The 25,872-nt window shown below is 47.1% G+C and overlaps 2 pseudogenes; both read left to right on the top strand.

Moving 5' to 3' along the window:
* The first annotated feature begins 3,466 nt into the window (after window positions 1-3,466).
* LOC120849311 lies at window positions 3,467-5,418 on the top strand (annotated as a pseudogene).
* Window positions 5,419-24,234: 18,816 nt separating this feature from the next.
* Window positions 24,235-25,069, top strand: LOC120849310 (annotated as a pseudogene).
* The last annotated feature ends 803 nt before the right edge of the window (window positions 25,070-25,872 follow it).

The raw sequence follows: 25,872 nt of genomic DNA, 5'->3' as shown, positions 1-25,872 counted from the left end.
ATATGTACTTAGACCATTTTTTATGTTGTGAACGTAGTGCTCTTTTTTATTTTGGAAGACGCGTTGGTGCATTTATTATGGTACAATCACTTGAGAGTTGAGAAATTGGAGAGCGAGCAAGCTTTCTCAACTTTTGTCTCTTTCTCTCTGGCACTGCCCGGTTTCAGTTTCAGTAGGCATATCTACTAGCAGGTACAAACTGCTCTAAAGCAGGTAAAAAACGGGAAGCATTAGGACGGTGCGGACTCCGTGTTTCGCGCTTTTCGCAAGGTGCTTTTGTGAGATATGCGGAATATGCAAGCGATTTTGTTATGCCCGTCGTTTGCGTCTCTCCAGCAAAACGAATAAGATGATCTACTACAAAGGCGCAATGACAAGCCAAGATTTAAGATAGCAGTCGTTTGCTTCGGTGATCCGTGAAGCTGTATTTTACCCTGCTCTCTGCAACACCGTGTCATGACGAAGAGCTGGAATGGTCACGGTTTGTGCTGGCCTCCCGGTTGACAGAAACCCGCGTCACCCGCATCGGCACCGAGTGCGCTTGGGCTGTTGATGCTCAAGCCTTTCATCCGCTGCTTGTCGCCAGCTCATCCTGCTGCTCAACGGTGAGGAAGCGGCGAGAGTAACCTCGGAAGTGAATGTAAATCCTCGTTCATTCAGTTATCCGGTGTCAAAGTGTGGAAGATGTCCAACGTGTACTGAGGGCGGGAACTACGAGCGTTTTGCCTTGCTTTTATAACCGAAACCAGACCAACGAGATAACTGCCTTGCGTACTCTAAAATGACGGAAGCAATAAGTTTCAACAGGTCGAGTAAGTCACCGGGGATGTAGGCGAGACGGTGCACACTGTTTAAACGCTTGCAGTATCCACGAGTGGTACCAGGAAAGCGACGTCAACAGAGAAGGAGCTCGCGATTCAGCATAATGCACTGCTACGGGCCCGTGTATCTTCAAAGTTCGGGGTGGTGGCAGTATAAAAAAAAGACGCATCAGGGCCCCACACCAGTGTTCACGAATAACACCGGTCACAAACTCCCAAGCCCCACCGCTCTTCTCGACACCGACACGACATACGACAACAAACTGCCTCAAAACGCCCCAAAAGTGAAGGCGTCTGCTCCCGTACTGCAACTGCTGCAACTAGCGGAAGTGAAGTGTTGGGCGGATGTCCGGATGTCCTTCACAAAAATATATAAAAAATGCTTTGCGCAAGGATCATTTTCATTTATTATTGTATACGTAATGACAAAATCCCAATAATTTGTTTTCCTATCTGGTTCAAGCTAGTCGGACTGCTCATAACAATGGTCAAGCAAGAAAATAACAAAAAATTGAACTTTTTCATGATCGGTTTAAGATTTATTGATAACATATCGTTATTTATTGCAACGGACTAACATTATAGATTTTGCCTCCATACTTTTTAAATGCAAACAGTTCTAACACACGGCTGTCCATTGCGCCGTGTTTTGTGTATTCTATAAATCTGTAATGGTCAGCGACCAAAGAGCTCACCCGCACATGTCAAGCTTATATGCGCCGCGGGGAAAAATGTATATCGAGTAGGAAGTGTCGGGCGTAGTGTCGGTAGTTGTGCTTGTGTACATGTCGGTGCTGTGTAGTTGTGTGCTGTGTTGCCTGCGTTGTAAGTAGGATTGCTGTGTAGTCGTGGTCGTTCGCAGTGTTAACAGACTCGTCTTTTTTTTAAAAACAGGCTGCTAGAAATTTAGATAGGTGGCGCAAGTTACCGCCCGATTCTAAATAGTTCGCTCAAGTTATTTATCCATGGGAATTCGGCGTTTTTTTTTTGTTTTTTTTTTTTTTTTTGTCTAGCGGCTCGTTGAAGCTACCAACGCCGCCGGCCGCCGACCGCCGACGACGCACGTACGTACCTTTGCAAGTAGCTACGTCCGCCGCTTGGAGACTTTACTGTGTATAAAAGACATCGAACGAGAACTAACGCGCCCTGGGCTAACGCGTCTCAGCTCGGAGCGTGGAGCGAAAGCTTGCGCTGGGAACCTCCTGGGTTCGAGTCCCCGCCACCCCCGCCCGTTTCGATCTGGATGAGTTTCGTACCGGCACGCGTTCGTGTGATCACTACTGCGTGATGCACGTTAAAAACCCCAGGTTAGCGGTTGTACCGCACTGGCCAAATTTCTCATCTACAGCTAAGAGACCGATTACCCGTTGAGGCGCATCTCCATCAAGGCTGTATAAACATAAAGAGCAAGCCAATTCTTTTTTTACTAACGCGCCCTGTGTGCTTTCAATTCGGCTGAAAGGCGCGCGGCTCGCTGGGCTTGTCTCTCGCCTGTTCTCGGCCGCTGGCCGCCATGTTTCATAAGGAACACGCTCGAAACGGTTTTGCGGAAGGCAGACACGGTGTAGCGTGTTAAGTTTACACAGCACCTCATGTGTAGACAAAAAACACAGATGGCCTCGCGTAAAACGAACACGTTTCGACGTGTCCGCTATGGGACAACGGTTTACACGTCTGGGCGTGTTATTTTTGCTAACAGTGTACTAGGTTTACAAAATTCAAAAAGGAATAGCCTCGGAAATAATAAGAGACCAGCACTCGCAGAACACATTGGAACCAACAGGATACACTGAGTAACTTTCACTTAAGTGTTTGCTACACACGCGAGCGATTCTCAAGTTTCGCTTTCCTATTTTCAATTTGATGAAATCTTCGTTTCCAAGTTCTATTTTGTCAGAATCACAAAAAATACACCATATTCGCCGTGGGAGACGTACTGGGGTAAAGCACTGCATATTCCATTTTCATTATCCAGCTTTTCGTACGGGTAGAGGACACCCTCGTAGCAGTGCTTTGACACCTCAGCACCAAAAGCGTTCGTTAGCACGACTATCCGTGCCACGTCTTCAAGCTTTGGTAAAATGTCCTACTACGTATATCACTTCACCAAATATTAAAGATCCAGTGGTGAATCCTTAGTGAATGTGTTAGCACGACTCTTATGAAACGCTGACGCTGACCACTTCACTTTTGTTTTGGCTTTCTCGATTTTATGCTGCTTCTTTTCGACCTCGTTACGGGGTCAGTGTTAGCATTTCTCAAAGGGGAAGGTACGTTTCCCAAGAGTCATCTTGACGCATTCCCAAGGATCCAAGAACATATCTTCCATCAATATCTTTCCGCTTACTTAAACCAGTGCTTAGTTCACAGTCTACTTTGCAACAGAAACCAAGGCATACGTGCTCCGCAAACTCGTATGTTCACTCGCCCCAGCATCCACGCGTGAATTAGCTTCCGCTCCGTGACGTCGCCTCCTTTGGTTGCGGAAGAACTTCATCGACCCAGCGCAGTTCAGACATCTATCAACAAGTGGTTTATCTTGGAGTTCAAAGAAGAAAGTTATCAAGATCTACAGAGAAGGAGCCACCAGGAGAATACAAGAACTCTACACGGCGTGCAACAGACTTTGGGACCTCCTCTTGGGAATGGACTACAGGCGTCGCAAGGAGTTCCAGCACTGGGATAGCATCAAGAAGGCACAGTTCCACAGGATCTGGTATGGCAAGCGAACGCAAGTCTTGAACTCTGTTAAGATAATGAAGAGGAAGGAGAATTGTTTGCCATTGGCATGGCGTAATGCTCAGTGTGTGTCGGGATCGCGTTTAAATGTAGTCAACCCTTGTAGCATTTCGATTTCAGAGAGAACAGAAAGTTTTTTATCGAAGGGACCTAAATTTTGTCTCAATGTGAGGCCTTCCAGACTCGATGTATTTTCCGCTATTCAAAACGTAGCGCGCGTAGTAGGTCATGATGGAAAGACGGCTTTTTTGGATCAGACGGTGGGGAGATTAGATAAAATCATGGGAGATATGTACCCGAAAGAAATAAGGAATTTTAAGGGTGTAAACATGGTCAAGAATGAGATAGATTCACGGTCGTTAAAATTACTCCAAACAGATAAATCGGGGAGGTTTGGTATCCTCCCGATGAAAGAATTTCAAAACAAAGCTGAAAATGCCATGAGTGTATTGTTCAAGGACTGGAACGGAAAGTTGGCAAAGATGAGAAGGGACATATGCACAGTGTTAAAGGAAGAAGATGAAGAGCAAGTTGTCAAAAGCATAATGAGTCAATCCAAAATGTACCTATGTTTAAAATTTTTCCTAAAGGACCATAAAGTGGAGATGCCTCTCAGAGTGGTTGTAAACGAAAACGGAACGTGGCAAAAAGTTGTGTCTAAGTTTCTGCAGCATGGGTTAGGTCAGGTCAGTTTAGACAAATCCTTATCGCTGAGAAACACAGAAGAATTCATTCAGATCTTAGAACACAACCATGGGAGGAAGAGTTCGGTATTCTCCATGGATATAAAAGATTTGTATTATTCTCTGGAAAAGAAGAGGCTGATGAATGCCGTGAAGGAGGTGCTAGAGTTGAATCTGGTAAAGTTTCAATCAGGATCGGGCGTAACAGTGGAAAGCTTCCTTACCGTGTTAGATCTCTATTTAAAGTCAACAGTCCTCGAATATAAAAATCGAAAATACATCCAGAAAGAAGGTGAATGCACAGGCTCGTCGGTCGCTCCGTTGTTAGCTGAAATATACCTCAACAGTTTGGATAGAGTATTGTTTGACAGGATGAATGAGTCGTCACCTAACGTGGGCTTCATCAGAAGATATGTAGATGATATTTTTGTCTGCACGTTTGAAGAAGGAAAATCGGAGTATCTTGAAAAGCTTATTAGATCAACGGCCCCGGAGTTGCATTTCACAGTAGAAAAACCAGAGAAGAACATGTTGCAGTTTTTGGACTTGCGCATTCAGGTAAAAAATGGTTTATGTTGGGAATACGGTAAGAAGATGGCTAAACCGGTGCTCCCGAGACAAAGTTGTCACTCTAAAATTATTAAGGCGGGAGTTGCGAAATCATTAATTGGTAATGCGCTAAAAAGGTCATGTACCCATTTCATGAGTCAAGCTTTAAAAAGACAATGGGGTAGACTGGAGGACGCGGGGTGTGATGAAACGTTTCTAAAACGGCAACTTTCTATTCAAATCAGAGACAAGCGGAATGAACCAACTGTTATTAACCGACGAGTTGCTATACCGTATTTTCACGATATTTCCCATAACATAAAAGCGTCGGCGAAAAGGTTTAGCGTAGAAACAGTGTTCCCATCCGATTTTAAGTTGTGCAAGCTTTTGATTCGAAACAGGAAGTTTGCCAGAAGGCACATCGCGAGAAGTCGGTACCGTGTGAGAATTCGGTGGTTTATGAGATTCCTTTGGAGTGTGGATTTAAATACGTAGGTCAGACGTCGAGATGTCTAAATAATAGACTGACGGAACACAAACGGAATGTGATAAACAACGCGTCCAATTCCGAGTTAGCCAGGCACCTTCTAGAGTGTAATAATTGTAAAGCCAACTGGTCTGGAACGGAAGTAATTCACAAAGAACACAATGATATGAAACGTGTAGTCCAAGAAACGATTCGTATAAAAACGTCTGGCAACTGTATAAGTCAGGCGTCATTGCAGTTTGGGAACGAATGTAAACAATTTCTACGCTTGTAAAGATTTTTTTTTTTTTTTGTAGTACTAGTGTTGTTAATATGTGTATCCTTGGACTTGTTCGAGGAAGTCGCTGTGTTATCCATTTGTGGTTCGTGGCAGGAGGGCAATGTCGTTCTCATTTTTGGAGATGGCCCCAGTTCCGGCTGTTAGCAGTGTATAGACCGTTTTACTGAAAGAGGGCGAGAGAGAAAAGGGGAAAGGGCTACCGGCGCTTTCCCCCTTTCTGAATGTGTAGAAAGAGTAAAAGTCCCGGATGAGAGGCTTGGCCGGTGTTGGGTGTCTGCTGTGCCCCAACTTCGTTCGCGCTTTCTTTTCTGTTTTGAACTTGCAAACTTAATTAGAGTAACGGGCTTCGATGGCAACAGTCCCCCGGTCATCGGGACACCATTGCTCGGTCATAGGCAGGGTTGCCAGGTTGGGCTATAAATAGCCCAATTGGGCTAGTTTTATTTGCAGTTGGCGGGAAAAAATGGTAGTTGGCTATTTGGCTAGTATTGGGCTATTTCTGACCTGTGCGTTGGGCTATTTCTGACCTGTGCATTGGGCTATTTCGGCTATTTCTGACCTGTGCATTGGGTAATTTCTGACCTGTGCTGGAACCAAAATGCCTGAAAGCACTTGGGTTTATAGGTTCGAATGTAATTTTAGAGTAAGTTAGGTGAACATTTGGCGCTTCAGTCCCTTAACCCTGATAAGTTTGCGACAGCAAACAAATTCGTCTTCTTTTTGCGCGCCTTGTGCAATTGTTTACCTCCGAATTTTGGCCGAATGCAAGCATGTGCTGTTGTTCCTCCATCTCAACAAGTGACGGCGCGATTCTTTGCGGCCTTAACAGCACCTGTTCTGCGCATTCTTTAGGTCGTCTGTTCATTGGCGTGCACCTATACTTTGTGTTCAATTCTGCGTAGTTCTCCTGTGACGTCATTCTGGTCACCATGCCCCGATACTAAGCATCCCATTAATACAGTGGTGGAAGGTATGTTGTCACGCGCTTGTACGAGCGTTTCAGGAAGTTCGCCGAACGTGCAAGGGACACCATTTCTGTGGCATTTGATGAATAAACATGTATTATGTGTCTTTTCTGCTCAAAATAAACGTTTCAAATGATAAGTTGTTTTTTTTTGGCTATTTTTGGGCTATTTTTCTGGATCGACATTTGGCTATTTTTGGGCTATATCTCGTAGACGTTTGGCGGGTTGGAGTTCAAACACCTGGCAACCCTGGCTCATAGGGTGCACGAATAACGACAGAAAGCGTCGAATACTGTCCGAGGACTTATGTAGCTTGCAATGAATCCGGCAAGGCGAGAGCGGCTGCAATGTCTTTAAGCTCCATCGCTTTCCACATGACCCCGGTCTTGGCGGCAGTGGGTTGCGTTCGTACACCGAAAAGACATTTCCTCAACACCATCTTCTCGACTTTGCTCGGAACAGCTTGTGAATGGAGCGCGCACCGAACGCTGTACCTCCGATGAACATGGGGTACGCTCGCAAGGTGCGTGCCAGTTTTCTCGTGATAATTGCTGTTTCAGCTTGTAAAATTTTGTAACTGAATTTATCTTAATATGGATAATTTGCAGTTGTGACTGACTCGATTTCATCATTTCCAACTCTTAGTTGAAGGCTTACTTCCGCCGCCGGGTGAGGCTAGAAATTGTTGAAAAGGTAGTTCTATCGGTTTTCCCCTGTGCGATACCAGAGAACCGGCAGAAGCGCTCCTTGGAGTGCCGCTGGTGGGTTTTTTGGGTTGTTTTCGTTGATTGGGCGCTTTGAAGCGCTGGATAGTCGCTCCAGAGTACGACTCGTGTGTTGCGATCTGCGTCTTCGAGCACAGTGTGTACGTTTCTTTGTTCGAGTCATGGCATCCGCAAGTGTGGCAACGGGGGGACAGCGGCAGCGAACGTGTCAGTGATAGAAATTGGAGGTTAGTACTCGAAATATTGCATCAAATAGTAAAATAATTCGTGGCTGCTTTGACGCTTTCTGCGGTTCGATATAAGCACATCTAGAACGTCTTCGTCGTTCATCCACGATGAAATATGAGAACACGGACACGCAAGATAAAAGCAGCGCAGCAAAACGATATGTAGCAGCTCCGGGTGTTTACAAAAGTTAATTGAGGTTCCCGTTTCGTGTATCGCTTGTTCATTACTAAAAACGGCTGCGTTGAAATGGGCCTATTGCAAGCAAAAATTTATGAATGGTTCATCATTTCCAGTCACGCGGAAAGCGGTGGAGCTTCAAAACATTGCAGCCGCACGTGCCTTGCCGAATTCCATACAAACTACGAGGTCCTTGGGCGGTATTCGACGCTTTCTGTCGTTATTCGTGCACCCTATGACCGAGCAATGGTGTCCCGGTGACCGGGGGACTGTTGCCATCGAAGCCCGTGGCTCTAATTAAGTTTGTGAGTCTAAAACAGAAAAGAAAGAGCGAAAGAAGTTGGGGCACAGCAGACACCCAACACCGGCCAAGCCTCTCATCTGGGACTTTTACTCTTTCTACACAATCAGAAAGGGGGAAAGCGCCGGTAGCCCTTTCCCCTTTTCTCTCTCGCTCGCAAAATTTGTTAGAGGAAACGCACCTTTGAAGGTCAAACCCTTTCTTTGTGTTCAGTAGTGTTTTCACCTACGTTCGCCGGGTGGCGATGGTTATGCTAGAATGTGACCCTTTGTGTGGGTGTCCCACAGCCAAGGTCAAGGGAGATAAGAGAAGGTTTACCGAAGTGTCATTGTCCTCTTGTCATGTGTGTGTTTTTTTTTTGTACAGACGGCGTTGGAGACGGGGTATATAAGGCGTGTTCGAAATAAACTTTGCAGCTAGGGGAGAAAGTGGCCGAGTGGTCATTTTGTTTCTGGCTGCCGATAGGAGCGGACGCAGAATGGGCTCCGTGCGAGCAGCGATAGCGGCCGTCGAGGGTCGCGGTGACTCGGCATCTTCTGGTTCAAACGACTATCGTATCGTCCTTCCTCCATTGCCAGCCGGCGAGGCGATGAAGCGTGCAGTTATTCTGCACTGCGACATCTCCGGAAGACCCTACCGGCTTGAAGATTTTCGGAAGCCGCTGAAAGACATCGGCGTGATCGGGGAGGTGACCGGAATCGGGGCATACCAGATGTCGCATGTCTGGCTCCTCGATATGCGGTCGGACGAAGCGAAGAAGAAGCTGCTCGACGTCGGGCAGTTCCTTGTCAAGGAGAAGGCGTGCCTCGTCGTGAATCCGACAAGGCAAGAAGTGCGGGTTAAGTTACATTGGGTGGCGTTCGACGTGACCAACGACACGATACGACGAGCCTTCGGGGAGTACGGCGAAGTGAAAGAGGTGACGCGAGAGAAGTGGAGGGTCGCCGACTTCGAAGGCGTGGAGTCTACGACGCGGCTCGTCCGGCTGGTGCTACACGAGGGCGTCTCGCTGGACCGTCTTCCACACCAGCTGCGCCTTGGCAGTGGCGCGGTTCTGGTGGTGGTTCCCGGCCGGGCTCCGATGTGTCTACGATGCCGCACCAAGGGGCATATTCGGCGAGACTGCCGGGTACCTAAGTGCTCCGAGTGCCGCGCATTTGGACATGTGTCGGCCGACTGCACACGCTCGTACGCGGGTGCTGTTGGGCGTGGCACGGACGGAGACCACAGCGAACTCGTTATGGACGAGGACGAGGCGGAGGGCGCAGCGGCGCCTGCAACGGCTCAATCCGAGCCGAGAGAGGCGCAGGAAGGGGCCACCACCACCACCGCTGTGACGAGCGGTGCTGACCTGCAGCCGGTGGCGGTGACTTCGAGGCCGGAGCAGCCGGAGGCGCAACAGTCGGCCACGCCGGAGTCGGGCATCAAAGAGGTCAATGCCTCGGGAGTGGATGTTCCTGTGTGCGACGATGTCAACAGCAACTCGGAGATGGAAGTCGAGTGGGCAGCGTCAAAGCGTCGCTGTGATGCCAGCCTTGAGGCATCGCAGGAGCGTCGGCTTAGTCAGCTTGAAAAGGAGTTAAAAGTTGTCGGCGGAAGGGGAAAGAAGATGCGAGTCGCCAGTCAAGGGCGGTCGTCGTCGCTTCCACGCGGTGACAAGACGGCGGCCGGAACGCCTGCGGGCATGGAACACTGCGCCTCGTAAAACTGAGGGGGTAAGCACCGAGTGCTCCGTCTGAACCATTCTACCATCGTGTCTCTAGATAGGTTACTGCGAATTGCGACCCTAAATGTACGAGGGCTGGCTGCTGGGAGGCGGCAGAACCAGCTGTATCGCCTCGTGACAGAGCAGGACTTGGATGTTGTCGCGATCCAGGAAACGAAAGTTGAGGGCGAAGACCAGACGGAGCGCATGGTGAGACCTTTTACGGCGCGTTATGACGCCTGTGTTAGTCACGCGGTTGGGAAGTCGGCGGGATGTGTTCTTTTTGTTCGCAAATGTTTAGGGGCTGTTATCCATTCAGTGGTCACATGTGAGTTGGGGAGACTGGTCGTTTGCGAGTTTTCTTTCGAGGATCGAGAGTGGCGCATCATCTGTGTATACGCGCCAACTAGGGTTCAGGAAAGGCGCATATTTTTCGAAAGTGTTCGGCACTACTGTGATACTGAACGGGTTGTTTGTTTGCTGGGGGACTTTAACTGTGTGTGCTCTGCACACGATAAAACAAGCTCTACTCCGTACCAAGACTCGAGCACCGTGCTTTTAAGCGACATAGTTAACGACTACGGCCTCGAAGACGTGGGAGAATGTGTCAATAGTGGGAGGGGCGTTCAGTTTACCCATTTTCAAGGGACCAGTCATTCCCGTCTAGACAGAGCGTATGTATCGCTGGAGGTGGTACCATTTTGTTTCGACTACACGGTGTGTCCTATTTCCTTCAGCGACCACTGTCTGGTCAAGTTCTGCGTTGGAAAAAAATCGGGAAATCGAAAAATATTTAGTTGGGACTTATGGAAACTAAATTGTAAGCTGCTGGATGACGACATTTTTAGAGCTGATGTCGAGGCCGCAATAGAAAAATTAAGGGATGTAAGGGCATGTGGGTATAGGCTAAGCTGGGAACATTTTAAGCAGGAGATAAAGATAAAGGCATTAGAACGAGCTAGTATAATTAAAAATGAAGAAAAAAAATTGAAAAAGTGTTGCGTTTGAACTTGGAAATGTTGGTCAAAGAGGAATGCAGAATGCCGGGAGCATGTAAAGACGACATTTGTTCTGTGAAGGAAAAACTGGAGATTTTAGATAAAGAGCGTTATCGTGGCGCACTTGTCAGGGCGAGAGCGGAACGGTTCATAACGGGGGAGGCGCCGACTAAACGAGCACTGAGCATGGAAAAAAGATACGGTCGTCGTAATGAGATAACTGAGGTCGAATGTGACGGTGCAGTCACGAGCGACAGGGAGGAAATCGAGCGCGCCTTTTTTGATTATTACTGTACCCTATTCGCGGCGAGTCCAGTCGATGTGGAGAGCTTTAAGCGTGACTTTTTGCCTTTAATGCCGCGGTTAGACAACGCAACAAAAGAGGTTTTGGAAGCGACCATCACGGCCGAGGACGTTTTGTTTGCTATTGAAGCCCTGAACCCGGGAAAGTCCCCTGGGCCAGACGGGCTCAGCGCTGCATTTTATAAGGCGCTGAAGCATGAGCTTTCAATAGTTCTGGCTAAGGTCTTCAATGAGGCTTTCGAACTAGGTGTCCTACCTCCATCCTTCTTGTCGTCCCACACCACTTTAATCCCGAAAACTGAAGACACTGTCAAACTGCGACAGGTAACTTCGTATAGACCTATCAGTTTAACTAATGTGGATTATAAAATACTTATGAAGATACTGGCCAGGCGGTTACAGACTGTAATTACGGAAATAGTTGGCCCCCACCAAACATGCGGTATTAAAGGTAGGACTATCTTAACGAATATTCATAAAGCACGGAGTGTGTTGGAGTGTTGCGACGCCATGCAGAGTGGCGTGGCAATGCTACAAATAGATCTAGAGAAAGCGTTCGATCGGGTACCGCACGACGTGTTATTGGCTGTTCTTGATCATGTTAATATTGGGTCAGTGATCCGCGAAGGAGTACGCATGGCTTATAGCGGCTGTACAACGCGCCTTGTAATAAATCATTCCGTAGGCAAGCGCATTCAAGTGCAGCGCTCTGTTCGTCAAGGGTGTCCCTTGTCACCTCTTCTTTTTTGTCTTTATTTGGAATCGCTCTGTTTAAGTATTATAAGGCATGACATTGTCAGTGGGTTTAAATTATTTTCATCTGAAGTTCGTGTCCTTGCGTACGCGGACGACATCGCTATTTTCTGTACGAATCACGAGAGTATCATCAGTGTTGTTAATATAGTCAAACATTTTTGTCGTGTAAGTGGTAGTGCGGTCAACTGGCATAAATGTCTGGGCTTCTGGCATGGAAAGTGGAGTGTTACCCCAAGTGCGTTTGCCAATGTTAAATGGGTCACCACTCCTGTAAAGTACTTAGGGGTGCCCCTTGAGTATTATCGTGTGAGTGAGGAATATTGGCGCAGTCAATCAGTAGTCCTTCGCGAGAAAGCTGAAAAATGGAGGGGTAATGGGTTTTCGATGTTTGCGCGTGCCACAGTTTGCAATTTATTTCTTGTGAGTAAACTGTGGTACGTTTTGCAGGTGTTACACTGTTCGCGTGTTAACGTACAGAAACTGCATCGTGTTTTTGCGGTGTTCATCTGGGGCTCCTCTTGGGAGCGAACAAGCAGAATGAACCTTTTCCGAAGAGTTCGCGAGGGAGGACTAGGCTTATCGCACCTGTTTTTGCGCCAATTAGTAAACCGTTACTGTTATTTTTGTGATGTTAGTGATCCGTTTTTGCGTACGGTTTGTCAAGTAAGATTAGGTCGATGTTTGCCTGAGTTTGTTGTTTCCTCGTCCAGTGTGCCCGGCGGTATTCATGGGTACCTCAAAGAAGTAGTCGCATCATGCCGCTTTTTGGCGGCCCGTTTCTCTTTGGAATATTTGAGTGTAGTACCCCGTAAGCGGTTGTATAAGGATGTTTGCGATGCTGTTTTTCCTGTTCCAGTGTACAGGACCATGTACTCTACAGGCCCAGGACAGGACGTCTTGAAACGTGTGAAAAAGATGTTAGTTCCACCCGGGGTCATGTCTTTTTTCTTTAAATTGCATACCGGTACATTACCGGTTAAAACGTGGATGGAAGAGAGGGGCTTGTTTGTCCCGTGGGGTGTTCATTGTTTCCTATGTAAAAAACCAGAGACTATTGAACACGTCTTCTTGGAGTGTTGGGATGGCGTCTTTCTTTGGGATGTCCTACAGCGCACCTTGAAGAAAGACTTTCCACTTGACTCTCACGGGATTAGGTACCTGCCGGTAGAAAACGAGGGTGGCGCCCCATTCGATCTTGTTATGTTGCTGGGCCTGCATGGTATCTGGAGGTCTCGGATGGCTGTCCGCCATGCAGACCGTGATATGCGTGAAGCTAAGGAGTATTTCCGTGAAAGTATTATTTCATTATTGAAGTTCATAAGGCTCAGAAATGCGCGCCTGAGTGGCTTCCTTGCATTGAAAAGCTGGTGAACATGAGCAAATTTTAACCCCGCACTGCTAGCCGCAAGCCGGCTGGCAATTTTAGCATTATCTCTTGTATGCGTACTGTCTGTGACTTAAGTTACTGTGTACTGTCCAAGTCCGGCAATAAAGAAAAAAAAAAATAAGGGAGAAAGTGGCCGAGTGGGCTAACGCGTCTCAGCTCGGAGCGTGGAGCGAAAGCTTGCGCTGGGAACCTCCTGGGTTCGATCCCCGCCGCCCCCGCCCGTTTCGATCTGGATGAGTTTCGTACCGGCACGCGTTCATGTGATCACTACTGCGAGATGCACGTTAAAAATCCCAGGTTAGCGGTTGTACCGCACTGGCTAAATTTCTCATCTACAGCTAAGAGACCGATTACCCGTTGAGGCGCATCTCCATCAAGGCTGTATAAACATGAAGAGCAAGCCAATTTTTTTTTTAACTTTGCAGCTGAGTTTGAGACGTTGCCTCCTCTTTTACTACCTTATGTTGTGTTCTCATTCTGCCCCAGTCTCAGGTTTACAATCATGTTCATTAGGTGCACAATGGCACAGCAGTTCTATCCCTGCTAGTTACTCGCTTAAAAATGTACCTAGGTACCAGGTACAGTTACCTCACATTATTTATTTTCCCCATATTTGACAGAATATATTGGAAGTTAAGATTTTTGCACTAAGGATACACAGAAAAACGCTTTTGATAAATGTGCTTTAATGGTGTACACATCGGAGTTGAGTCATCGCGTGCCTTATCCCCACGCTCCGATTGGATCACTGAGGACACAGCTTCCAATGTTTACCATCACACCGAAATTCGCTTATTGACTTTCTTGCCCTCAGAGCCGGTGCCGACGTCGACGGGCCCAGAAGACTTCGGTCGCATGAAGAAACGCATGAGTCGAGCGCATATGCACCTAACCTTTGCGACGACGAGCGAAAAACTTCAAGCTTCCTCGTTTCTTTTTTTTTTTTTAGTCGGAAAAAAAACAAGCTTCTTTTGGCAATAATAATCCCTGGAGAAGGAGAACAAAGGCAACGAAGGACAAACACAAATGTCCAAACACAGCTATAGCCTGCGGGTGACTGGTGCGCAACCGAAAAAATCCGCCTGGTCCGGATATCGAACCCGGGACCTCTCCATTTTCAGAGGAATGCTCTACCAACTGAACTAAGCAGGGGTTAGACGTCAGTAGAGCAAACGGGTTTTACCAGCTGCCACCAGTCTAACACCAACAAGGGTGAACGGCCTGCATTTTTAAGGTTATGATTAAGATACAATGAATACAAAGGTGCAAGCGAACTGGACAAGAATGACGAAAATAATCCCTGGAGAAGGGGAACAAATGGGACAAAGGACAAACGTGACTGGTGCGCAACCGAAAAAATCCGGAGTCCGGATTGCTTTTGGTCGCGCAGCAGTCACCTATAGCTGCGTTTGGAGATTAGTGTTTGTCTTTGTCCCCTTTGTTCCCCTTCTCCAGGGATTATTAGTGCCATTCTTGTCCAGCTCGCTTGCATCTTTGTATTAATTGCATCTTAATCACAAGCTTTTTTTTTTCTTTCGGAACTTTTCAGTTTTGATAGCTGCAAAATTTGAATCTGATTTATTGAGTGGAAACTATTATTTACGCGATGTTAATTTGCTTTAAGATTGTAATTATAATTTAATTTCAATTATATTTTACATTGCATGTATGGCAGAAAAGAGCCACCACCAGGACAAGATACAGGCAACAAAAACTGCGCACATCTTTCAAGTCGATTTTGGTTTGAGATGAGGGAAGCAGGTCGCTATTTTCTCTAAACGAAGTTCCGAAGCGATTAGATTAATTGGTGTCATTAGAACAGCATCGCTAATCCACCGTTTGCTCAAACCAACACCGCCATTCACTAAAGTGTCGTTCGATGAAACATCATGGGCGGGGCTTTGTTTGCTAAAACGTCGCTCGATCAAGTCAGTGCCTCCCAGGTAGTGCCCTACTCAACGTTAATCATTGCACATGGTAGTGTGCCAATACTTCAAGATTTGTAGCTTTTACCATTTTGACGAGGTGAATAGAAAAGTACCTGTAAAATGACCGTAAAACATGCATATAATACGAGGTTTTTTTGTTTATTTCTTTTCAAATTTTGCCATGTAAAATTTGCGGCTCGTATTATACACCGGTCCCAACAATTTTTAGCTTTGATGAGGCGCGACCAGGGTGTAAGATAGACAGGTGGGGAAACGAGAGCCAAATGAGCGACCGGATTGTGTCCCTCTCGGTTTTCTCTTTTTCTGTGGCGCCATCTATGTGGAGCGCCGCGAACTCTCAGTCCGGGTGGGTGACCGGTTGCGACCGGCTAAACTGACGGAGATGGTTTCTCGTGGATTTTCAATGGAGGACTTTCGTGCTCTCGGTTTATTTTGGGCACTCTCCCATAAAGTTTCATGCAAATCCGATTCCAAATTTTGATGATGATGATGATGATTTTATGGCTGTTCCCTTTGAAGCGGGCGGTTTGAATAGAAATCAGACCTAGCCGAATAAAAACGGAGAGAAAAAAAATTGCACTACTGTTGCATTCTTCGCCACCAGTCCTCCAGCCTCCTTTTAGTCCTCTCGACTGCGTCGCTGCAGCTGGGCTGCAGTGCCACTGCAGCGCGATTTAAGTCCGCACTGGGCCAGCACACAGCATCCCTGCCTGTGTCCCCAACTCGGAAGCCGAGGGCTTCTGCCAGAAATTGTTCGTGTGATTGTGCCTCGTCTAGATGGAGCCCGTTGTCTGGCGCCTGGCCCCAATCTACCGGGTGTCTTGGTACGAGACTTGGGCAGGAGAGCACAATATGCTTGATAGTTTCCTCGGTTTCGCCACATGCCCGGCATGATGTTGATTGTACCTGTTGGTCAAAACGCTGCCTGTACACTAGCGTTCTTAGCCCTCCCGCACATGCTTCAAAAAGCAGGCGACTGCCCAGGCTATTATCATACAGGGTTGTCTCTGTCGATATTTCATTTTTCCAGCGGTTGTACACTTGCAGGGTTGACTTCGAGCGGGCCGCCTCCGACCACTGCACAGCCTCTTCCTCGCGCACTCTCTTCCGCACCTCCAGTTCCCACTTTTGCTCTGTAGTGGCAGCCACGGGCACAGTAAAGAAGCCATATTTCTTTTCTAGCTGGTACAGTCGCTTTCTCCACTTTGTCTGTATCCCTGTCAAGTGTATGTACACAAATAGTCGTTTTGCCCACCGTCCTCGGTCCATGAGTCGCAGACGCCCGCCGCAGCCGATCTTGCTAGCTGCTTCTCTGGCTTCAAACGATGACCATCCAAGATCTCCTTGGACGGCTTCGTTCGCCACCATGCCATGGCAGCCTAGGGCCTGCCTCCCAACTTCGCGCTGCCGGCGCTCCAGAATGTCCCTCACGTCTCCAGGAATGCACACAACAGCATTAGCAAACGTTAGGCCAGGGACCATGGCTGCTTTCCAGAGTTCCCTTGTAACCAGAAATCGATTGCAGCTCCATAGGTTACGCTTGCGAAGGACACTGGTGTTTCGCACGGCCGTCTTTCTGAGGTGGGATGGTGTTCCGCTAGGTATTCTGGCTTATTTGTGAGTAGAATACCCTGGTACTTATAGGTGCCTTGCAGGGGGATTCGTTCGCCCTTCAGCACGCAGTGACCAAGACGCGGCTCTTCAGGTGCGGCTAGTTGCACGACTGCCGACGTTTTGCTGTTGAAGCGAAGGCAGCGCGCATCCGCCTCTTCTACACAAATGACTAAAAGCTGCTGTAGTGACTCTACACTTTCCGCTGTAAGTACGATGTCATCCGCAAAGGTGAGACCTGGTAGCGTCCAGTTCACTGGCTCTCCTTTTTCTAAATGGGTGAAAGAGAATCCTACCCCCGACTGGAGCAAGCGCCTCTCTAGCCCCGACACATAGAGTATATATCTATACTCTATGTGTAGATATGTACTCTTCTCGCCGCAGCGCCATCTGTCGCAAATCGGCGGTACCCTCAAGCAGACGAGTACACAATCCGGTCACGGCGCTGCGGTAGGCTTCTATGAGCCGTTTCCCCACCCTGGGCGCGACCTAACGCAGTTTCGGTTTCGAAGCAATATGCCGTTCAAAGCAGCTATCATCATCATTAAAATTACAATAACCGAGGCGCCATCATGCGTCCACAGTCAGGCTAGACAATGGCGTCGACGCGAAAACAATGATCATACTACAGTGTACTAGAGTACTTGGGTAGTGTTGGGACCGGAGGGGCTCGTGGTATTGATCGCGACAGGTGTCGACACCGGCGCGTTATCCAGAAGGTGTGCGCATGCGCGGCTGCACGCGCGAAAATATAAATCTTTGGTGCCGCTTTGGTGGAGTGCACAGGATTTCTGATACAGCTAGACCTGCCAGCGGTCGTACCGCGGCATCAATTACGCTGCGACACGATCGCTAGCAACATGATGCTTCAATGTATTGGACGGTACAAGCTACATTACCCTTCCTTTACATAAAAAACGATTGCGACGTTAAAGAAGCGGATTGCAAGTTGTTTCAGCGTAGAATTAGCTGCGACTTTCGGTTTGTCTGATGGCGAGCATTTTAAATGAAATGCCCATTTCCTTGGTCGCAAAGGCCGAACATTAGATATTTGAAAGGGATATCTAAAACTCGGAAGCAGTTTTTATTTATTTCTTTTTCTATCTTATTTTATAACGGAACGAAACGGCACATACTAAAGTCCGAGATTGTTTTAGTATGTTTTTAGAACCCCAGGTTAACTTCTCTGTCGTCTTTTCTGCCCGTCTTCTTTTTCTTGACCTTAATCAGCTCGCTTCACTCGTCACTCATTCTTGTGTCCATTTATGCGACGAACCATCCAAGCGACGGTCGCAAAGGGGTGAGAATCTTCTATTTCTTCATGGCTGCCACGACCATCCGAGGAACACCCGACGTTCACTTGTAAGAAATGGCTTATAAGTCGTGACAATTTTTATCACGCGTTTTAACATTGAACTTAAGTTCAAAAACTGAGACAACGTGGGCTGAACAAGTAATGCTTTATAAGATTTTAAAAAAGAAAGTATTTCACATCATTTTGAGCAGAAAACATGAGCAGACGTAGATGAGGCAAAGAAAAAGTTGTAATAGTTTACAGCACGGCATTGAAATAATGGTTACAATGTGCAGCACATACATTGTTACAATGCAGCGCATTATCCTCTTGAGGGTAAACCGGCCAGATTCACGAAACGATCTTACGCCGAAAATGTGCGTTAGACAAAACTTAAGAACAAATCCGTATTCACGAAACGAAATTTTCGTAAGTTTTGCGCAGGTTACGACGAAATCCTACGACAGCTCCACGCACTTCTTACGATCAAATCAGCATGGCCGACAGCGTCGCTCAGTTGGTCGCGACAACCAACGGATGTTTATTTTTCTACGTGCGCTTCTCACGCGTCCCGACTTCAAGCAGCAAGAAACAAGTAAAAAGTACTTGAAACAGACCACGACGAACGAACAAGAACGCTGGATCCACAGACACCCGGGAAAAACTCCAAGGGCCACGAGTACGGACTCCGACCGATCGGCAGATAGGCCTAGCAGGTACTCCGACTCGGCGCAGCGATGATCTGACGGTCCTTGGCGAAGACCGTCTGCCCACGACCGGCTGGCGTGCTGAATGGAATATGCCCGCGCGACCCTTGTGAACCCTTCCCGTATTATAGTTTGATCGCTGACCTCAATTCTCGATTAAGAGGTCAATCTCTTCCTCTTGTCATCTCCTTGTTTTCCGAGGCAACGGTGACGAGCGCTGTCGTCGAACAGGGGCTCTCATTGATTCTATCTCTGTTTTGTGTGATATCAAGCTCAAATAAACGCCGTATGGATTACCTTCGCAACATGGTATGTACACTTTGTTATTAGTATTCCATTTTATTCTGACACGACTGCACCTCACTGTCGATCGCTGTAACAGTTCGTGGGTCGCAATGCCGGTCCAACCTTTCTTCGCCGGGTGTCACGTCAGCATCGAGTTGCAATCGTAAAGGATCGGTCCCGAAGCGCTTATCAATTCGCGGTCCAACAGCTCAAATCCAGCCCTTCGATCAAACGCGCGCGTCCGCTCCGTAGTGTGAACAGGCATTTACGTGGCTCTTGCTTACACTGCCGTAGTTCAAACGTATCTTTTTTAACGTCGGCTCGCTCGTGCATCTCCGAGGCCGCAAAAAACGCCGCGGCAATTTGTTCCCATCAACGTGGCTCGCTTCGCAAACGACTGCGGGCCGTCTTTTACCAACGATGACAGTTGTGTTGACTTGGTAGCGATCGAGTTCGTAGCAGTCAATGGGGGTGGTTACGCATCCCGGCCTCGGCATTCGGGCGAGTTTAAATCGTGTTAGCGTCGACATATCACTGCACGGCTACGAACCCCAGACCAGCGGTGGCAGAAAGGCCGCCTGTGTTTGTTATGAAAAATCCTCGTGCTCCGAACGGCTCCGAACAAATGCCGAGCTCTCCGATTGGTTGTTCGTGCTGCCGAAGACGCCGTCGCCATAGCAACAGCACCGGTAAGTTTTAGTTTTTCCGTACGACAACGTCACTTTCCTCCTCTCACTTAAACGAACTTCTTAGCTAAGCTGTCGTAAACTAAGAAGCTCTTCGTGAATCCTCTGAAACCTACACGCTCATAACAATACATTTAACCGACAGCTGCTTTCTGACAACCAGGCAAGTCTCGCCTGAGCTGGGTATTTGAAGGGAAAGACCCATGGTTCCACAGGGGGCGTACCTGGTTCACGCAGACGTACAGGGTGTTTTTGTTTTATTCTGTACAGAACTTTACATATTTTACAAAAAAAGGATGTGGCAGATATGTGGATGCCGTGTTTCGTTATATCTGTAAGACTCGATCGGTGGACAATAAATGGGTGAATAACCGTTGCAATGTTTAATAATTAACCAAAATCTGTTAGTTAACTTGTTTATTAGCGGCTTAATTGGCCATGGTGTTAAAAAGAGTTGTTATTAAAAGGGCAATGCAACAATTTTTGTACTTTGCGCAAATACCACTTAGAACGGATCCCTCACGTTAATGACCAATGAAACACGCGTTCGTTTTTCACCCGACGCAATAGAAGTCCCAGAATAAAATTAAAGAAAAACGAGCAGCGCTCACCCCCTCAACTCGCAGCCAGAACAAGCGGCCACGTGATCTAGAGCCGATTATATGCCGCCAGTGTTGATCATAGCTACGCGCTGGGGTTGGCAAAGCACAGGACACGAGCTTAGTTCCAGACATTGTTATGGCTCGGCTGTTGTCGTTGCAGCGATTGGGCACGGGCCACTACCTGAAGTCTTCTCGAGCTAGCAATTATCACGAGCCCAAATCGAGTGCGCACGCAATTCGCGGGTCCAATCTATGAACCGCATTCAAATATCGTCATTGGGGTGTACTGCGATCCCCACGTTACATCATCAAATTTTGCAAAGCAGAGATGGAATGAAAATGATCGCTTTTGTCCTTGAAATTACACCGCAACAAAGGAGTTTCTTGGCCAGTGGCGTTCCATGTGAGTATCCTCGAGTCCGACTAGTGCCAGTAAGCTCGTGTAAAGTGAAAAACATTCCAATTGAATATCGGTTCACCGCCCCTTTAAAGGCAAACACAATTTCGACAATTCGCGAAAAAGCAACGAGGTTCGCAAATTTTATCGTAAAAGTTTGCCTTTCTTCGCTTGATTCAGAAACCGCGTTATGAAAATATGTAGAATAGTGACATAGTCGTCTTGATGTGTGGCGCCGGCGAGTCCACCAAAGACACGCTGTCGAGTTAGTGACGAGGGGACCGAAACAACTGTCATTTTTCTACGCATCGATATCAGCACAACCTTATTCGCGCTTTCAGCGCCCGGTTCTTTAATTAAGCGAAGAAAGGCAAAATTTTAGCGATGAATATCTCAAAACAGAACGAGCCGGGGTTGGTAGAGATAATTAAGCTTGAGGAAGAAAACGAGAAGGGACGGACAGACACAACAAAAACGAGCGCCTCGTTGCTTTCGCTCAAAGCTCGTTTGTTCGCGAACTTTCTAAAGTGGGTTGGCCTTTAACAATGGCTCCCTTTAAAGCTACAAATGCAACATGGCCCATTAAACCGTTCATTAACCCTTTGCCTACCGCAAAATTTTCAAAAAAGAAAAGATTTGAAAATAACGATTTTTTTATGTGCCCTATACTCTGTTTCACATTGTGTTGTACCGCAGGAAAGGCTACAAGCGCGAGCTCCTTGCTCTAGGGCACATCTCGGCGGCATAAGCTCTCGTGCACCAAGGGCATGCAGCTGCCAACGCTGAGCTCGCGCTTCTAGCCTTCGCTGCGGTACAACATAAGGTGAAACGGAGTGTATAAAATCCTGGTACCGACAAGTGCACCACTCAAAGTGAAAAAAAAAGGCGGGCTGCGCGAGCTGGATAACTAGACTACAGCGCCGCCACGAATTGTCAATACACGCGTCCCCACGAGCTCCCGTTGCCGAGCCGCTCCGGTCCCAACACTACCCAAGTATTCTAGTACACTGTGATCACAATGTACTTTATTGCACTTAAAAAGAAGAGGAGTATGGAGGGCGTGCGAGTTCTGCGGAAAGGTGGGGGCCTGTGCAACATGTGTGCCCGCAGAACTGACCCTTCATACATATACTAGAATACCATAGCTCAGCTGGCTCGGCTGCCTTCAAAAGAAAAGTCATTTTGGTTGCGGAAGACATCGGCAACAGTGCCGCCGGACGACAATCAGTCGTAAATGAAGGCAGCATCCACGGATGGAGACGACAAAAGCAAGCTCTGTTTGCGTGCAACGGAACGAGAAGAAGCTTTAGGAGCCCAAAGAATGGCGTGTTCGCTGACGTCGAGGAAAGTCTCGGCGACTTTGTATAAGAGCAACGTGAACAGCACCTCGCCGTAAATATTGAGCTGCTGCAAGAGAAGGCGAGAGAACTTCGGTGAGCCGACATTGGGTTTTCACTGCGTCGGCGCACGCTCGTCGCTGACTCTTTCAAGAAGTGCGGGATTTCAAATGCGCTCGACGGCACTGAAGACGACTGCCTTTGGGAGGAGGCGTCAGATAAGGAGTCTAATGGAAGTGATGACAGTGATTAAGGTTCAATTACGATGCAAATAAATATTTTTTAAGACTCCCTGGGTAGTATTTTACGTGGAAAATTTTCGCGGTCCTTAAACTGTTTTGTATTATACACCTTTCCAAAAAACACTCGACCCCAGGGGCAACAAACCGATTTCGAGCCCAGTCATTGAGTTTGAGGCTAGACTTCTCACCGGCGTCCCTCCTAACCCTAACCGAGAGGACCGCGCAGCCTGCGTAGGCGCAGTTTCAAACGCTGCTGGCGGCTAAATTCTCGTCCTTTCCCGGTATATTTTGTGTTTCATGGTAAATGTATTTTCCCGAGGACATTAAGAAGGCATTGTACCACATTTGAAAAAACAAACAAAAAAAACTGTAAACTATTTTTGTTGGGTACGCGCGCGACAGAACGAATGCGACGGGAATGTATAGTTCTAGTTATCTGTTTTTTTCTTACGATAAGTTTTGACGGCGCCGCAGGATTCGCCGCATGTGAAACGACAAAGCGCTTTCCTGTCAAAAATAAATTGCAACAGAAGAGGGCCGAAAGTCATGCATTTTTCACGCTCACAAATAACGTGTTTACCGATGGACAGGACACGGACATACAATTGAGGAAGTGTTAACATTCGAATAATATATCGTACGTACCACGCGATACAGCGTTATCCGAAAAGAATTTATTTGAGAAATATTTCAAATAACACAGTCACAGTCGACGACAGTCACATCTTGACGATCGGACGGAATCCGAGATGACTTCGTTTTGGGGCACGTTTTGGGGAGAGCTTCCTTTTTTCACAATCGCACCAAGGCAAAGAAACAAACGCGACTGACCCGTTTCTCACCCCAACCCGGACAACTATTTTTGGAGAGGACTGAGTATTCTACGCGGATTATCCCTGGGAGGGGGGAGAACAATGTTCGCGAAATCGCGTCGAGGGTCGTTCGACGTCCTTCACCTCCTTCGTTTCCCGTGAATGTCGAGCAGAACAGCTTAAATGGCAGGCACTTACCAGTCTTATTTCTCACAATGGAAGATAACACAAAAAGGGTACGCTGCACGCATAAAAAAAATTAAGTGGAAATATTGAAGAGGGGCGAGAAAACGTCGAATGCAAAACCGCAAAAGCGTAGGTAGAGAACCGCGCTGAGCAATTCTTCACAGTCCCAGAGAGTGGCAAAAAAATTCTAGTTGATAGAGGGCGCGAGGGTCGCACCGACCGCATCAGCATCAGCAACATGGCGGCGGCCTAGGAGCGTTTTTTGGAAAGGTGTATACGCGGGTAAAACATTTTTTTTCCTTCGCTGTCCTGAAATCATGCTTCGTATTATATGCGGGTTTTTACGGTAACTTCACTTAGTTACAAGTTACTGGAAAAAGTACCACTGAGAAATGAAAGTACCTAGTAAAACTTTGGTTGGGCTAGTTGGTTCATATCGAATAAAAGGTTAAAAGGCGCGAACAAACAGGACGAAAAAAGAGATACGTACGACACGCGCCTGTCCGTGTCGTACGTGTCTCTTTTTTCGTCCTGTTTGTTCGCGCCTTTTAACCTTTTAATCGAAAGTACCTAGGTTTGTACCTCAGGTACAACAAAATTACCTAGGTACCGATTGCCAGGTACGTGTACCTACCGCAGAATATCATACATCCGCCCGTTCGGCACTAAGCACCCACCCCCATAATTTGAAACATCTGAAAAAATATGCACAGAACATGTAAGATCAAATTGATGACTTCACATTCACCCATCCTCTATTTTTCGCAATTATCTTAAAATTTTAGTGGGTGCTTGCTCGGTATTTTACAGTAGGCACTTTACAACCCTGATTATCACATACCGCTTTGCTTTTTATCTGCCTTCTAAAATTGCAAAATAGTCAACCAACATGAACTTCGCCTTCAGTTCCTGGATAACCTCACGTGCTACACATAGAAACGTAACAATGCGTCAAGTAGATGGTAGGACCACACATTTCCGTAAAGTTCTACAGCAGGGCGGGCGGAATCCTCTGGCACAATATGAAGAACAGGTCCACAAAAGAGCAATCGAGTGAAAGTTGATCCTTGGAAGGAAATCTATACGGTTTTGAAGTGTTAAGAAGTCTGTGGAAGGTGGCAGTTATTCCAGGCATCACGTATGGGAACGGGGCGACTAGCCTTGAATCAAACAAGCATAATTTTTTAAAGACAAGGCAGCGAGAGGCAAAAGGAATGGCCCCTGGAGCTTCCTCCAACGGCTCCAATAGAGCAGTCCAAGGACACCTCGGCTGGTTGAGCATAGAGGACAAGGAGACAGTGGTGAAGCCCAGCTAAGAGAAACACCCAAGACAGATGGATCAGAGAAGGCAGACAAGATCTGGACCTACATGGTCTCCATGGACCAGAACACCAAGTGGTGGGAAAAAACAAGGACGCTCGTACATCACTGTCACATCCCAACACGACCTTTGATGGATTGCAAAGACCGGAGCACCATGCTGCAGCCGAAGCCAAGGCGGCGAGGACGCTCATGCAAGAGGAAGAGACACGACACTGCAAAAATAGCATGGCCTAAAAATCATCGTCATGGATGCACGGGGTAGAGAAGGACACAATTTAGAGAGTTTTTACGAAAACACTGGGGGAAGCAGTTTCTTATTCAATGCAAGAGCGGAGACTCTCCGAATGGAGGGCCCACTTCACCGAAGACGTAGAGACTACTTGCGCCAGGTGGGGGAAAGAGGCATATAGTGATAAACTGCCAAGGTATAAGGCCACAGCCAGGAACGGACTTGTTCCTGGAGGCTCTTGCCATTGGGACAGGGGTAGAAGCCAACACAGACTCGGCAGACGCAGCACAAGAACAGAGTATTAGAGAAAGAAGTATTTGATGTACAACGTGTCCTCCCCCCAAAAAAATGTAGCGTTTTTTCACCGCCGCAATAAACTATGGATTGCTGAACACTCATTCAACGCTGAAGTGTAGTGCAAGCAGTCTGAACCAGATGCCAGTTTTGAGAACAAACGATTGTCTCATTTAAAAGTTAGGTGATTTTCTAAAAAAATTAATGGAAAAAATGGGGGCCCATTTTAGCTCGTTTTTAGGTGACTGGTGCCATTCAGCTTCATGAATTCGAGTACTTTATTGACTGCCATTTTCCAATAAAAACTTCAGAAATTCGCTTATAACTTTTCATTAAGATATCGGTTAAATCTGAAACTTTCGCATCTGGTTTAAACCACTAGGATATCATTTGGGTGGAGAATGAGCGTTCACCTAGGCATAGTTTACTTTCGTGGTAAAGAAATGCTGTAATTTTGTTTTCTTTTGATGGGGGGCGGGGATGCCAAAATAAAACTTTCCAGAGAGCTTCTCTGCCAACAGCATTCCTTCAGCTAAGATATGCAATGGCTGGAAAAGAACACTGTAACACTGGATGCTTGAACTGTCTCTATTTATTTGGAGGAACACCAATACAGAACTCTGATTACATATTTATCATCTGCAGTTTAAGATATATAAAAATGCATTACACAATGCAAAACTATGCACACATTGACCAACAATACACAGGATGCAGTAAACCAAGCAAAAAAATGGATGGGTTAGTACAAAAGTCGTCTGGCATACATGACACCTACGGTCCGAGAACTCCGACATACAGGTACACGGAAACA

Source organism: Ixodes scapularis, unplaced genomic scaffold (genome assembly GCF_016920785.2).
Source record: "Ixodes scapularis isolate PalLabHiFi unplaced genomic scaffold, ASM1692078v2 PGA_scaffold6__148_contigs__length_123643588, whole genome shotgun sequence".
NCBI classification, from domain to species: Eukaryota; Metazoa; Arthropoda; class Arachnida; order Ixodida; family Ixodidae; genus Ixodes; species Ixodes scapularis.
The sequence above is the reverse complement of the archived record's forward strand: the minus strand, read 5'-3'. Positions and strand labels throughout refer to the sequence as shown.